Genomic DNA, 13,363 nt, shown 5'->3' with positions numbered 1-13,363 from the left:
TCTCCAAATTCCCATTCTTTGCTTCATGAACAATTAGCTGAACAGTTTTATCTTCACTGATCAGTTGAAACAAAATATCTGTGAACCCACATTTTGGTTACGTTTCTTTCCTTCTTCCAGGCCCCTGGACTTCGACCCACCTTCAGTAGCCTGAGCAAGCACCCCAACCCACTTTTATGACCCCTCCTAAGAAAAGGCCGACCTCAGGATCAAATATTCTCTAATCTAGCATCTGATTTTGTCCCCCTCCATCCTGCCCTCTCTCTCCCACTTTATTACTAATCTAGCTTGCTCCTACCTATGAAAGAAAACTTGACCTAACCTTCGAGATGCTTGCAAATATTATACTTGGTGTTTTCCTCCTATCGCTACAATACTGCATTCAAATAAAGTCACTTCTTACCTAAATCTGGATTTTATTTGAGGGTGTCTAGAAACAGCCCCAGGGCAGTAACAATCACAACCACAGAAAGGGCATCAGATCCCACCCCCAACTGCATCTGCCTACGGATCCCCTAGGAAACCTGCAGCAGAGTCTCACCAGGAACAACTAAACGGGCCTTCGGTGACCTCCCTTTACAGGCTCAAGGTTGGCCTTAGTTTGGAGTCACTGGCCTAAGGCCTCTGCTCTCCACTAAAGGGTACTCACATTTTTTCTCTATTCGACAAGCTTTTATTGGGGTATCTACTATGTGCCAGGTACCAGTCTAAGTATTGGGGAACAAAGACTAATAAGCTCCCAGTCGGGCACAGGGGCTCACGCCTATAATCCCAACACTTTGAGAGGCCAAGGTGGGTGGATCACCTGAGGTTGGGAGTTCAAGACCAGTCTGACCAACATGGAGGAAACTCCATCTCTACTAAAAATACAAAATTAGCTGGGCATGGTGGTACGCGCCTGTAATTCCAGCTACTTAGGGGGCACAGCTACCTATTAAGAGGTGAACTTCCTCTATCCTGTCTCTGGCTGGAAGAGGACGGCTTCCCTTTTTCCATACCCTGCTTCCCACCCCGTAGGGAGAGAGCAATGGCCAAGCACAGGCTCTGAAATCAGGCTGCTCTGGTTTGAATCCAAGCCCCACCACTGACTGACCCTGTGACCTTGCCTCTCCCTGCCTCCGTTTCCTCACATATAAAATAGGTGATAATTATACCCACCTCATAGGGTTGCTGTGAAGACTGAATTAGAGCACTGGGTGTTAGCTATTGCTATCTTCCACAATTACTATCTTTCAGATCAAGATCCCCTTGGAATGGATACACTGACATTGTCAACGTTTTAAAATTTTGTTTGTTTTTCATGTTATCACATGGTCATAAGTTCTCTGATGGCAGGGAGCTTCTTAGTCTTTTTTTTTTTTTTTTTTTTGTTCTTTTGAGACAGAGTTTCACTCTTGTTGCCCAGGTTGGAGTGCAATGGTGCGTTCTTGGCTCACTTCAACCTCTGCCTCCCGGCTTCAAGCGGTTCTCCTGCCTCAGCCTCCCGAGTAGCTGGGATTACAGGCGCATGCCACCACGCCTGGCTAATTTTGGATTAATTCTTTCTGAAACACAGTCTTCCCATGTGTACTGTGAGCAGGTTGAATTATGTCCACATATTCTTCACTCTGTCCTAGACTCCTTTTCCCTTCTCTGTAACTCTTCTGTCCTTCATTTCTATCAGGTGCTACATTCTCAAGTCTTGTATCAGAAACTGGTTCAGGCAGTAAGCGTGGCAGGCAAGCAGTTTTCATAATGGAGACCAAGAACGTGGTAAATGGCTATGTCTTCATTGATTAGGAGTCAATTTGGCTACCTGTATCTTTTCTCTTATAAACATTTTGACATAAACCTCTTATTCTGGGATTTCTTTTCTTTCTTTCTCTCTCTCTTTCCTTCTTTTTTTAAATCCTGAGATTTCCTAGTTGGTTCCTTTCTTTCTTTTTTTTTTGAGACGGAGTCTCGCTCTGTCTCCCAGGCTGGAGTGCAGAGGCCGGATCTCAGCTCATTGCAAGCTCCGCCTCCCGGGTTCCCGCCATTCTCCTGCCTCAGCCTCCGGAGTAGCTGGGACTACAGGCGCCCGGTTCCTTTCTGGCAAGTCTGATCTGGCTGGTCCGTAAACAAGGCAGAGGTGGGAATGGGCTGGAGTGCCGGGATGGCGGTGAGGGCCTGATGCCCTCTAGCGACCAGGTTCAGAAGTGGCTGCAGCATCCCTGTGAGGAAGGTTGCAGAGGGATTCTGATGCCAAGTCAGGGGCTAGACCAATGGTTCTCAGAGTGTGGTCCTTGGACCAGCGGCAGCAGTACCTGGATGCTTTGCTAGAAATGAAAAGTCTCAGGCTCACCTGGAACTCTAAGTCAGAAGCTCTAAAATGGTGGTGAGCGGGGGCGGGGACGGGGGGGTGAGGAAGCAGCCTGCCTTGGTCAAGCTCTCCAGGGGATTCTGATGGACCCTGAAGCTTGAGAACCACAACCCTCTAAAGTCATTCCCTGAGACCTCCTGTTTTCCTGCCTGTAAACCAAGAAGGGATATGCACAGAACGGCCGTCGAGCTGCCCAGGGGAGATGTGCTGAAGGCTGTGTCAGGTACTCACTTATTTTATTTTTTGAGACAGGGTCTTGCTCTTTTACCAAGGCTGGAGTGCAGTGGCATGATCCTAGCTCACTGAGCTCAATCTCCCAGGCTCAAGTGATCCTCCCACCTCAGCTTCCAGAGTAGCTGGGATCACAGGTGCTTGCCCCCACATCGAGCTAATTTTATATTTTTAGTAGAGATGGGGTCTCGCTATGTTGCCCAGTCTGGTCTCAAACTCTTGCCCTCATGTAATCCTCCGGCACTCGCCTGCCAAAGTGCTGGGATTACAGGTGTGACTCAACGTGGGTGTCTGGCCCACTTACTTTTTTTTTTTTTTTTTTTTTTTTTTGAGACGGAGTCTCCCTCTGTGGCCCAGGCTGGAGTGCAGTGGCCGGATCTCAGCTCACTACAAGCTCCGCCTCCCGGGTTCACGCCATTCTCCCGCCTCAGCCTCCGAGTAGCTGGGACTACAGGTGCCCGCCACCGCGCCCGGCTAGTTTTTTGTATTTTTAGTAGAGACGGGGTTTCACCGTGTTAGCCAGGATGGTCTCGATCTCCTGACCTCGTGATCCGCCCACCTCGGCCTCCCAAAGTGCTGGGATTACAGGCTTGAGCCACCGCGCCCGGCCTCACTTACTTTTAAAGGAGAAAATATCCAGTGTTCAAAGAACCCAGCAAAATCACTCAGACTCACTGTGTATGTCTCCAGGAGGAAAAGAGATAGAAAGGCATTTGTACTTTACAGCTCAACAGGAAAAGCGCAAGTATCTATCCCTTCAGACAATAAGGATGCCATTTAATTACTGTCATTTAATTATTATTTCCATGACAAGTTATTTAGTCAACAATCATATTTGAATACCTTCTTGGTGTTGCCAAATCCCATCCCATAGGATTTAGCATTAATCTCCAAATTCCAGAAAATAGGAAACAAAACAAAATTATCCACTGTAACAAATTCTCCACCCTGTAAAGGAGAAGAATTGATGTTCTGGTGAATCTTTGTAATTCACAAATTTACCACAATTCTTTAGGGAACTGTATTCATTTTAATGTAGGCATAATAGGAGATTTTTCCCTAATTCTATTCCCTGGTAGCATTCCCAAGGATAAGTCCTGGAATTCCACTTGAAATTACCCAAAAGGAAAGAACAGACTTGAAAAACAAACACTTTCTTCTGGGGAAGGAAAAAAGGTCAAAAAGAATTATTAATAAGTGAAACATGAGATGATTTTTTTTCTGCAATTCTTTCTTGCCTCTTTGTAAATATCTTTTAAGCTTTATTGATAACATACACTTTACATTTAATGAAAAATGGGATCAAATAAACAAACAAACCTTTTCTTTTTCTTTTTTTTTTTTTGAGATGGAGTTTTGCTCTTGTTGCCCAGGCTGGAGCTCAATGGCATGATCTTGGCTCACCACAACCTCTGCCTCCCAGGTTCAAGTGATTCTCCTGCTTCAGCCTCCCGAGTAGCTGGGATGACAGGCATGTGCCACCATGCCCGGCTAATTTTCTATTTTTAGTAGAAATGGGGTTTCTCCATGTTGGTCAGGCTGGTCTCGAACTCCTGACTTCAGGTGATCCTCCCGCCTAGGCCTCCCAAAGTGCTGGGATTACAGGCATGAGCCACAGTGCCCAGTTGAACAAACCTTTTCAAGGTGATGAACCCAGGGACAGGTAGTGCTGACCTAGAACATAGACATGTCTGACTCAAGTGTCAGGTCAGGTCATCCTGTCATATGGGACACCCGCCACCCTCAACGAAGTGCTCAGTGACCACCATCCCAAGAAAAGACAATGCATTGTACACCCCCGTGTACCCAAAATGCATTTTGCTTTTCAGTTTTCTTGCACTGCCATGCTTGGGTGGGTTTTTTCTTGACTTTCAAGAAAAATAGTTTTTCTCCCTTCTGTAGTCTGAGAGAATCCAGAAGGCAAGAATCAATACCCCTCAACACCAGCAAATGATTAGGTGACCCCAAGTATCCCCAAAGGAATGGAAACTGGGGTTGGGGAAGAAAAGCTGAGTGCCCCAGGGGTTCATTTATTTGAGGGGAATACCAGGAGACTCTTTCCAGCCCAGGGTATCCAGCTGCTCCCCTGAGAGGCCCCAACCCCATCTCTGAGAAGATAACCCAGGAGCCCATAATTCACTAGATCCTGCAAGAGACTTGGCAGCTGTGGGCATCCTGAGCAGTTCTGAAATCCAGAACCGGGGAAGGATAGAGGGTGGACTGAGGACACATCACCCCGTCAAGTTTCCAAAAAGGAACCTCAACTCAAAGACATTCTGATAAGCTGTCTGTGCCTAGGGAAGATGAAAGGAGAGGCACAAAGGTTTTTTATGGGAGAGCGCCAGGTGCTTACTCTCTGCTTTCCTCTCAGAGGAAAAGTCCACAAAGAGAAAACAAATCTCTCAAAAAGAGCCATCCATTGCTTAGTAGGGAAAAATGAATAAACAATTCTAATACCGTGTTTATGTAGAATGTAGAATGTAGAATGTAGAATGAAGGACAAAAAGCTGATAAAGTTGACTGGATGTGGTGGCTCACGCCTGTAATTCCAGCACTTTGTGAGGATGAGGTGGCCAGATCACGAGGTTAAGAGATCGACACCATCCTGGCCAACATGGTGAAACCCCGTCTCTACTACTAAAAATACAAAAAACTAGCTGGGCGTGGTGGCACACGCCTGTAATCCCAGCTACTTGGGAAGCTGAGGCAGGAGAATCGCTTGAACCCAAGAGGCACAGGTTGCAGTGAGCTGAGATCGCGCCACTGCACTCCAGCCTGGCGATAGAGCGAGACTCCGTCTCAAACAAACAAACAAACAAAAAGCCAACGATATCCTTTGTTTTATAGGGAAAAATGAATAAGCAATTCTAATACTGTATTTGTTGGAAATGTAGAATGACGGACAAAAACCTGATCAAGTTGTGAATTGGAGAGGGAAAGCTGGTCTTTGGAAATGCAGGGAGGAATTTATTCCCAGCCCCTGTATGAGGGCCAGGGTCGTGTCTTTGGGACCCTGCTTCCCACACGTTTAGAAGATCTGGAGGGAAACCAGTACCCCAGGGAAAGATGAGGGACTGAGGATCCCACAGGCCACAGCTCCTCCCACACGAACCCCACACCCGAGGCGGGATTCCCCCCATGACTCTCCGGTGACCCCGGCACAATCTGGAGAGACGCGGGGCTGCGGGTGCGGGGCTGGGGCTGCAGGCACCACGCACGGACGGGACAGGACGCCCGCCCGGGGTCCCCGCTGCTGGCCCAGACCCACCTTGCAGCCGAGGCGTCCGGAGCAGGGGGACTCAAGTCCGAGACCCCGAAGTCGCCGCGGGGAGGCCCGGGTCCTTCCACAGCTGGATCCGGCCGATTCCAACCAGCCCCTCCTCCAAGTCTAGGGACTCCAGGCCCCGCACACGCACCGTATCCTGGCTTTCAGGTGACTTGGCTTCCTTACTACGCTACGCCTCCTTTGGTCAGAGCTGGTCACAGCGCGACAGAAGCTGCAGCGGCGCCACCTGTGGTGTCCTCGGCAGAAATGACCTGCCCCGCCGACTTGTTGACCGTTGCCCAGGCATCCTGACGGCGCACCTGATTGGACTATTCAGAGCACGCCCCAGCGCCGCTGATTGGATAGATTCGGGCTCCACCCCCTGCGTCATAGAAGTCATCTAATAGGTGGCAGAAAGGAGCCGGATTGATAAGCTGTAGCGGCAGCCAATAGCAGGCCCAGCTTCCTCCTGGCAACCAAACCAGGGTCTGCTGGAGGCATCAACACAATTGTCCAATAGGTTTCCAGAGCTACTACTGGCCTTTTCCTGTACTCGGTGGGCCCTTTCTGCCTCTTCCAGGTCACAGATGTGCACAAGTAATTACAGACTCAGTGTCCAATGGGGACATCTCCTTCCCTCAGAGCAAGAGGGAAGCCGAGTCCAAACCAGGCCACACTGGAACAGTGGGGAGGCCCTGATGTCCTCCAGGGATCAGGAATTTGGGATGGGGCAGTTGGTGCCATGGCCAAGCCATTCTCTCACCTTATCTCTCAGTCTACTCATTTTCAGCCCAGAAAAAACAAACAAAAAAACCAAACAAACAACAATAACAAAAAAAAAATGCCAACATGGGAATAAAATAAAGGCATGGAAAAATTATTAAATGCATAGTTATATGGCAGCATTATTCCATAAGGCAATCAAAAGGAAAGCAAACATTTGAACTAGCTCAGGCAAGCAGCCTTTTTCACCCACAGTTCACATGGAAAACCTGCATTCAGGTTTAACACAATCTTGGAAGTCAGACTCTGACTACTAAAATGGATGCCCAGAGTCAATCAGACCCTCCTGATGAGGTAGGGAAACCTAAGAATTTAACTCTGGGAGCTCAACATGCCCTCATGTACCCTCTACACAGTGTAGAAAAGCTGCCTCCTTCAAGACCTTCATTTACCCCTGCAGGAGACTCTTACCTGGAGTCAGTTTAAGGTTCTAACCTACATAAACTATCAACTACATACATCCTTTCTCCAGGAGACAACCAAAATGAGTCTTTATCTGAGCCTGACCATCCCAGATTTACTTCATATATACAAATTACAGTTGGACCACAGTGACCCTATGTATGCCAAAACACGTTGCCCAGAAAATAATCACAGCCTGATAAAGGACAGAACACCCTGAGCATGTCTTCACACGAATCTTTTGCTTTCCAGGGCTCTGCTTCTCAGAATCTGCACTCCTGTAGCTGTTCTGAGCAACCGGAGGCCACCTACAGAGACAGCAGGCTGCCCAGAAAGCCACATGGGGAGTTCCATTTCCCTCCCTTTGCAGGCTCCAGACTGGCCTCAGGTTGGAGTCACTACAAGGAGTTCCACTGACACCCTTTCTGGAAAACGACTCAAACCAGTTTTCTGGGGGACTATATGCAATGAAAGACATGAAGATTACATGTCCAATTTGCTTTTATTTACATGATTTACCTTTTTTGTTTTTGAGAAAGGGTCTTGGTCTGTCACCCATGCTTAATCTTGACTCACTGTAACCTCCACCTCCCGGGCTCAAGCGATCCTTCCACCCCAGCCTCCTGAGTAGCTGGGACGACAGGTGTGCACCAACATGCTTGGCTAATATTTAAATTTTTTGTAGAAATGAGGTCTCACTATATTGCCCAGGGTGGTCTCAAACTCCTGAATTAAAGCAATTCTCCTGACTCAGTCTCCCAAAGGGATTACAGGCGTGAGCTACTGTGCCTGGCTGATTTAACTTTTCTTTTTTTTTTTTTTTTTTTTTTTGAAGCGGAGTCTCGCTCTGTTGCCCGGACTGGAGTGCAGTGGCCGGATCTAAGCTCACTGCAAGCTCCGCCTCCCGGGTTTACGCCATTCTCCTGCCTCAGCCTCCCGAGTAGCTGGGACTACAGGCGCCCGCCATCTCGCCCGGCTAGTTTTTGTATTTTTAGTAGAGACGGGGTTTCACCATGTTAGCCAGGAAGGTCTCGATCTCCTGACCTCGTGATCCGCCCGTCTCGGCCTCCCAAAGTGCTGGGATTACAGGCTTGAGCCACCGCGCCCGGCCTGATTTAACTTTTCATAGGTTAAGAAAGTGATTAACCCTGTGAACCATGGTTGGACTTCACTGACTCTCAAAACTTGTAGCTAATTATTTTTATTTTATTTTATTTTATTTATTTATTTATTTTTTGAGGTGGAGTCTCGCTCTGTCGCCTGGACTGGAGTGCAGTGGCCAGATCTCAGCTCACTGCAAGCTCCGCCTCCTGGGTTTCCGCCATTCTCCTGCCTCAGCCTTCCGAGTAGCTGGGACTACAGGCGCCCGCCACCTCGCCCGGCTAGTTTTTGTATTTTTAGTAGAGACGGGGTTTCACCGTATTAGCCAGGATGGTCTCGATCTCCTGACCTCGTGATCCGCCCGTCTCGGCCTCCCAAAGTGCTGGGATTACAGGCTTGAGCCACCACGCCCAGCCTATTTTATTTTATTTTGAGACAGAGTTTCGCTCTTTTTGCCCAGGCTGGACTGCAATGGCGTGATCTCGGCTCACCACAACTTCTGCCTTCTGGGTTCAAGTGATTCTCCTGCCTCAGCCTCCCAAGTAGCTGGGATTACAGGCATGCACCACCACCCTGGCTAATTTTGTATTTTTAGTAGAGATGGGGTTTCTCCATGTTGGTCAGGCTGGTCTTAAACTCCCGACCTCAGGTAATCTGCCCGCCTCAGCCTCCCAAGCTGGGATTACAGGCATGGGCCACAGTGCCCAAAGTGAATTGTTAATTTAATTTTATGTTGCCTTAACATCCATTTTAAATACAAGTGTAACTTTCTCATACCAGAAAGGGTTTATTCACTGTTAACACAGTTTCCAGTTCTCCACCTCCTCCCAGTTCCTCAATGTAGTGAATCCATATATCTGCCTTAGACAACTGATTCCCAGTGACCACCTCACTATAGGACAGCTAGATGTAACATTCTCACTGACCCCACTGAACCCCCACGCTTCGTATGAACTGTGTAGGTATGTCACAGTGACCACCTCTCAGTCACTTTGTGACCTCCTTGAACTTGTGCCTGCTTGCTTTAAACCCACCAATTAAAATTCCCTAGGGGAAACTTTTTTTTTTTTTTTGAGTGGGCGTCTTGCTCTGTCTCCCAGGCCGGAGAGCAGTGGTGCGATATCAGCTCACTGCAACCTCTGTCTCCCAGGTTCAAGCGATTCTCCTGCCTCAGCCTCCCGAGTAGCTGGGACTACAGGCGCCTGCCACCACACCCGGCTAATTTTTTGTATTTTTAATGGAGATGGGTTTCACCATGTTAGCCAGGATGGTCTTGATCTCCTGACCTCATGATCCGCCCACCTCCGCCTCCCAAAGTACTGGGATTATAGGCATGAGCCACCTCACCCAGCCATACCCCTAGGGGGAAACTTTCAATAACATCCTGGACTCTAATAAAGGTACTAACCCATGGATTCATCCATTTCTCCCTCTCTCTCCATGTGGTCCCTGACTTCTGTGTGTGTGGCCTCCATGTGTGCTGTGTATCCTCCAGGACCTGTAAGTAATAAAACCCTTATTTCCGTCTTATGTCTCTCGTAATCATTGAAAGATCCCGGCCGGGCGCGGTGGCTCAAGCCTGTAATCCCAGCACTTTGGGAGGCCGAGACGGGCGGATCACGAGGTCAGGAGATCGATACCATCCTGGCTAATACGGTGAAACCCCGTCTCTACTTAAAAATACAAAAAACTAGCCGGGCGACGAGGCGGGCGCCTGTAGTCCCAGCTACTCGGGAGGCTGAGGCAGGAGAATGGCGTAAACCCGGGAGGCGGAGCTTGCAGTGAGCTGAGATCCGGCCACTGCACTCCAGCCTGGGTGGCAGAGCAAGACTCCATCTCAAAAAAAAAAAAAAAAAAAAAAAAAAAAAAAAGAAAGATCCTAATTTTAAAGATCCTAAATTAGAACACTTGGTGTAGCTGGCAGGATACAGAGTGATTCTCATGTTTAACACAAGATATCTTTGAGTTGCTATAGCTTATTAACATCATAAATCACTTGGGCAACCACACTGGTGAGGCAGTAGTGTTTGCTGTAATAAATGAAAGAGAGACTAAAAAACAATATGAGACCAGGCACAGTGGCTCACGACTGTAATCCCAGCACTTTGGGAGGCCAAGGCAGGCAGATCACGAGGTCAGGATATCAAGACCATCCTGGCTAACACGGTGAAACCCCGTGTCTACTAAAAATACATTAACAAAAAAAATAGCCAGGCATGGTGGCACGTGCCTGTAGTCCCAGCTACTCATGAGGCTGAGGCTGGAGAATCACTTGAACCCAGGAGGCAGAGGTTACAGTGAGCCGAGATCGCGCCACTGCACTCCAGCCTGGGTGACAGAGCGAGACTCTGTCTCAAAAAAAAAAAAGAAAAAAAAGAAAGATCAACAAAATGAAGAGTTTTTTAAAAAAGATAAAATCAACAAAGCTCTGACTCACTAGATAAAAATAGCAGATTCAAATAAATAAAATCAGAGGTGAAAAAAAGGAGTCGGCTGGGTATGGTGGCTCATGCCTATAATCCCAACACTTTAGAGGAGGGTGGATCACTTGAGGTCAGGAGTTTGAGTCAAGCCTGGCCAACATGGTAAAACCCTGTCTCTACTAAAAATACAGAAAATTAGCTGGCCATGGTGACCTCGTCTGTGCAAGGATTTTGTGGATAAGAGCTCAAACACACAGGCAACAAAAGCAAAAATAGACACAAGATCACACCAAACATCTCAATCCCAGTGTATCTTACTCATCCCGCTTCTGGGAGTTACTCTGGGGCAGTCTCTGGCTGGATTCATCTTTCTCTGTGCTCCGCGCAGACCTAGTACCAAGGGACTAGAAGCAGCATTTACTTGTTCACCAAAAAAAGGGGGATCTGCAGGACGGTGCTGCAGTTCAGGCTGTGGCCATGCTGGGGCATCAGTAGACAGGTAAAATGTAAAAAGCCAACCCACAGGTGGTGCATAGTGAGGTGCTTGACAGTATTCTGTCTAAAGTGTTTCGTTTTGCTTTGTTTTGAGACAGGGTCTCACTCTATCATGCAGGATGGAGTGCAGCGGCGTGATCTCAGCCCACTGCAACCTCCGCTTCCCAGGTTCAGGCGATTCTCCTGTCTCAGCCTCTCAAGTAGCTGGAATTACAGGCATGTACCACCACGCCCAGCTAATTTTTATATTTTTAGTAAAGACGGGGTTTCAACATGTAGGCCAGGATGATCTCGAACTCCTGACCTCAAGGTATCTGCCCACCTCGGCCTCCCAAAGTGCTAGGATCACAGGCGTGAGCCAACGTGCCTGGGCATAAAGTGTTTTCATTAGTATTCATATTGTGGTATTATTGTCATCATCATCATTTTCATAAAGTAGAAAGTAAAACTTCTCTTAATGGTATCCACAATTTACGCTGCAGATGTAACTATTTCTTGAAAACAAGATAAAAACTGGCCTGGGAAACAGAACTAAAGCTTGTAACTTAGTTCTGTGATTACTATACTGATTTATTCTATGGTTGCTTACTCTTCCATACCTTGTAAGTAAATTCCAAGATTATTCGTTTTGGGTGATTCATGCCTTCCTCACTAGAAAGAACAATTTGGTTTATTATGCTATCATTCCACGCATTTCTCCAACACCAGTCACTATTTCAGTCAGACCATGAAGAAAAATATTTTTGGAAATGGAAACTTGATGTTCTGTCATTTAAAGGTACTTCATGAAAATCCACTCCAAGATGGATCACTTGCTTCATTTCCTCACAGAGCTTTTTTTTTTTTTTTTTTTTTGAGATGGAGTCCCACTCTGTCACCCAGGCTAGAGTGCAGTGGCGTGATCCTGGCTCACTGCAACCTCTGCCTGCCAGGTTCAAGCAATTCTCCTGCCTCAGCCTCCCAAATAGCTGGGATTACAGGCGCGCACCACCATGCCCGCCTAATTTTTTGTATTTTTAGTAGAGATGGGGTTTCTCCATGCTGGCCAGGCTGGTCTCGATCTCCTGAACTCGTGATCCACCTGCCTCGGCCTCCCAAAGTGCTGGGATTACAGGCATGAGCCACCGTGCCCAGCCCATTTATTTCTTTATTGTGCAAGCAGTGACTTCTTATTTCTCCACTGCTTTTTTTTTTTTTTTTTTTTTTTTTTTTTTTGAGATGGAGTCTTTCTCTGTCACATAGGCTGGAATGCAGTGGCATGATCTCAGCTCACTGTAACCTCTGCCTCCCAGGTTCAAGCAATTCTCTTGCTGCAGCCTCCTGAGTAGCTGGGATTACAGGTGTGCACCACCGTACCCAGCTAATTTTTCTATTTTTAGTGGAGATGGGGTTTCCCTATGTTGGCGAGGCTGGTCTTGAACTCCTGGCCTTAAGTGATCTGCCTGCCTCAGCCTCCCAAAGTGCTGGGATTACAGGTGTGAGCCACCATACCAGGCCTGGCTCTCCATTTCTTGAACAACACTTTTACCCCAGGTACAGAATTAGTGGTCAATAGTTACACATTACCTATTATATAAACTTCCCATACCTAAGAAGTTCTCTCCCAACTTTTCTAGACACTATATGCTGCTACTTTCTTCTCATATTCTTAAAGATCTGTTTCTGAGAAAAAAATTTCTATTTGCTTATCAGATATATATTTGATATATATGTCTGTGAATAGTGTGCAGAGGAAATTAAAATTATCCATCCTCAATAAATGGAGGTGGTTATCATAGGCCCTGGCTCTGGGAGTGGGGTCCAGGTCTACAGTGAAGGAGGCAGGAGACAGGGGAGTCAATTCTGGGTATCAAATCTAAATGCCTACTAATGGACTGTGTAGGGACAGGTCCCTCATGGGTAGAAAAACGGAAAAAAAAAACAGTGCTGAGAACAAGTAGGAAAGAGATCTAGAGAACAGGCACAGTGACTCACGCCTGTAACCCCGGCACTATGGGAGGCTGAGGCGGGCAGATCACTTGAGATCAGCAGTTCAAGACCAGCCTGGCCAACATGGTGAAACCCCATCTCTACTAAAAATACAAAAATTAGCTGGGTGTGGTGGTGAGCACTTGTAATCCCAGCTACTCAAGAGGCTGATGCATGAGAATCACTTGAACCCGGGAGGCAGACGGTGCAGTGAGCCAAGATCTCGCCACTGCACTCCAGCTTGGGCGAGAGAGAGAGAGACCTAGAGTATCTTGGTACCCTAAAGGTCACACAAGGTCTGTGCAGTACTGTAGCCTTTTTTCCCTTTTTTGTGTGTAAAACATACATAAAATT

General features: G+C 47.3%; 1 protein-coding gene across 1 annotated transcript in view; it reads right to left on the bottom strand.

Moving 5' to 3' along the window:
- The window catches only part of ZNF709 (zinc finger protein 709), a 36,412-nt gene extending 29,824 nt beyond the window's left edge, over nt 1–6,588 (bottom strand). Inside the window, exon 1 of the mRNA XM_033199432.1 lies at nt 5,841–6,588. The gene's annotated coding sequence lies outside the window, so the exon portion shown is untranslated. The remainder of the gene's footprint in view (nt 1–5,840) is intronic.
- Between the last annotated feature and the right edge of the window lie 6,775 nt (nt 6,589–13,363).

This window comes from Trachypithecus francoisi, unplaced genomic scaffold (genome assembly GCF_009764315.1).
Source record: "Trachypithecus francoisi isolate TF-2019V2 unplaced genomic scaffold, Tfra_2.0 Lachesis_group5, whole genome shotgun sequence".
Lineage (NCBI taxonomy): Eukaryota > Metazoa > Chordata > Mammalia > Primates > Cercopithecidae > Trachypithecus > Trachypithecus francoisi.
The sequence above is the reverse complement of the archived record's forward strand: the minus strand, read 5'-3'. Positions and strand labels throughout refer to the sequence as shown.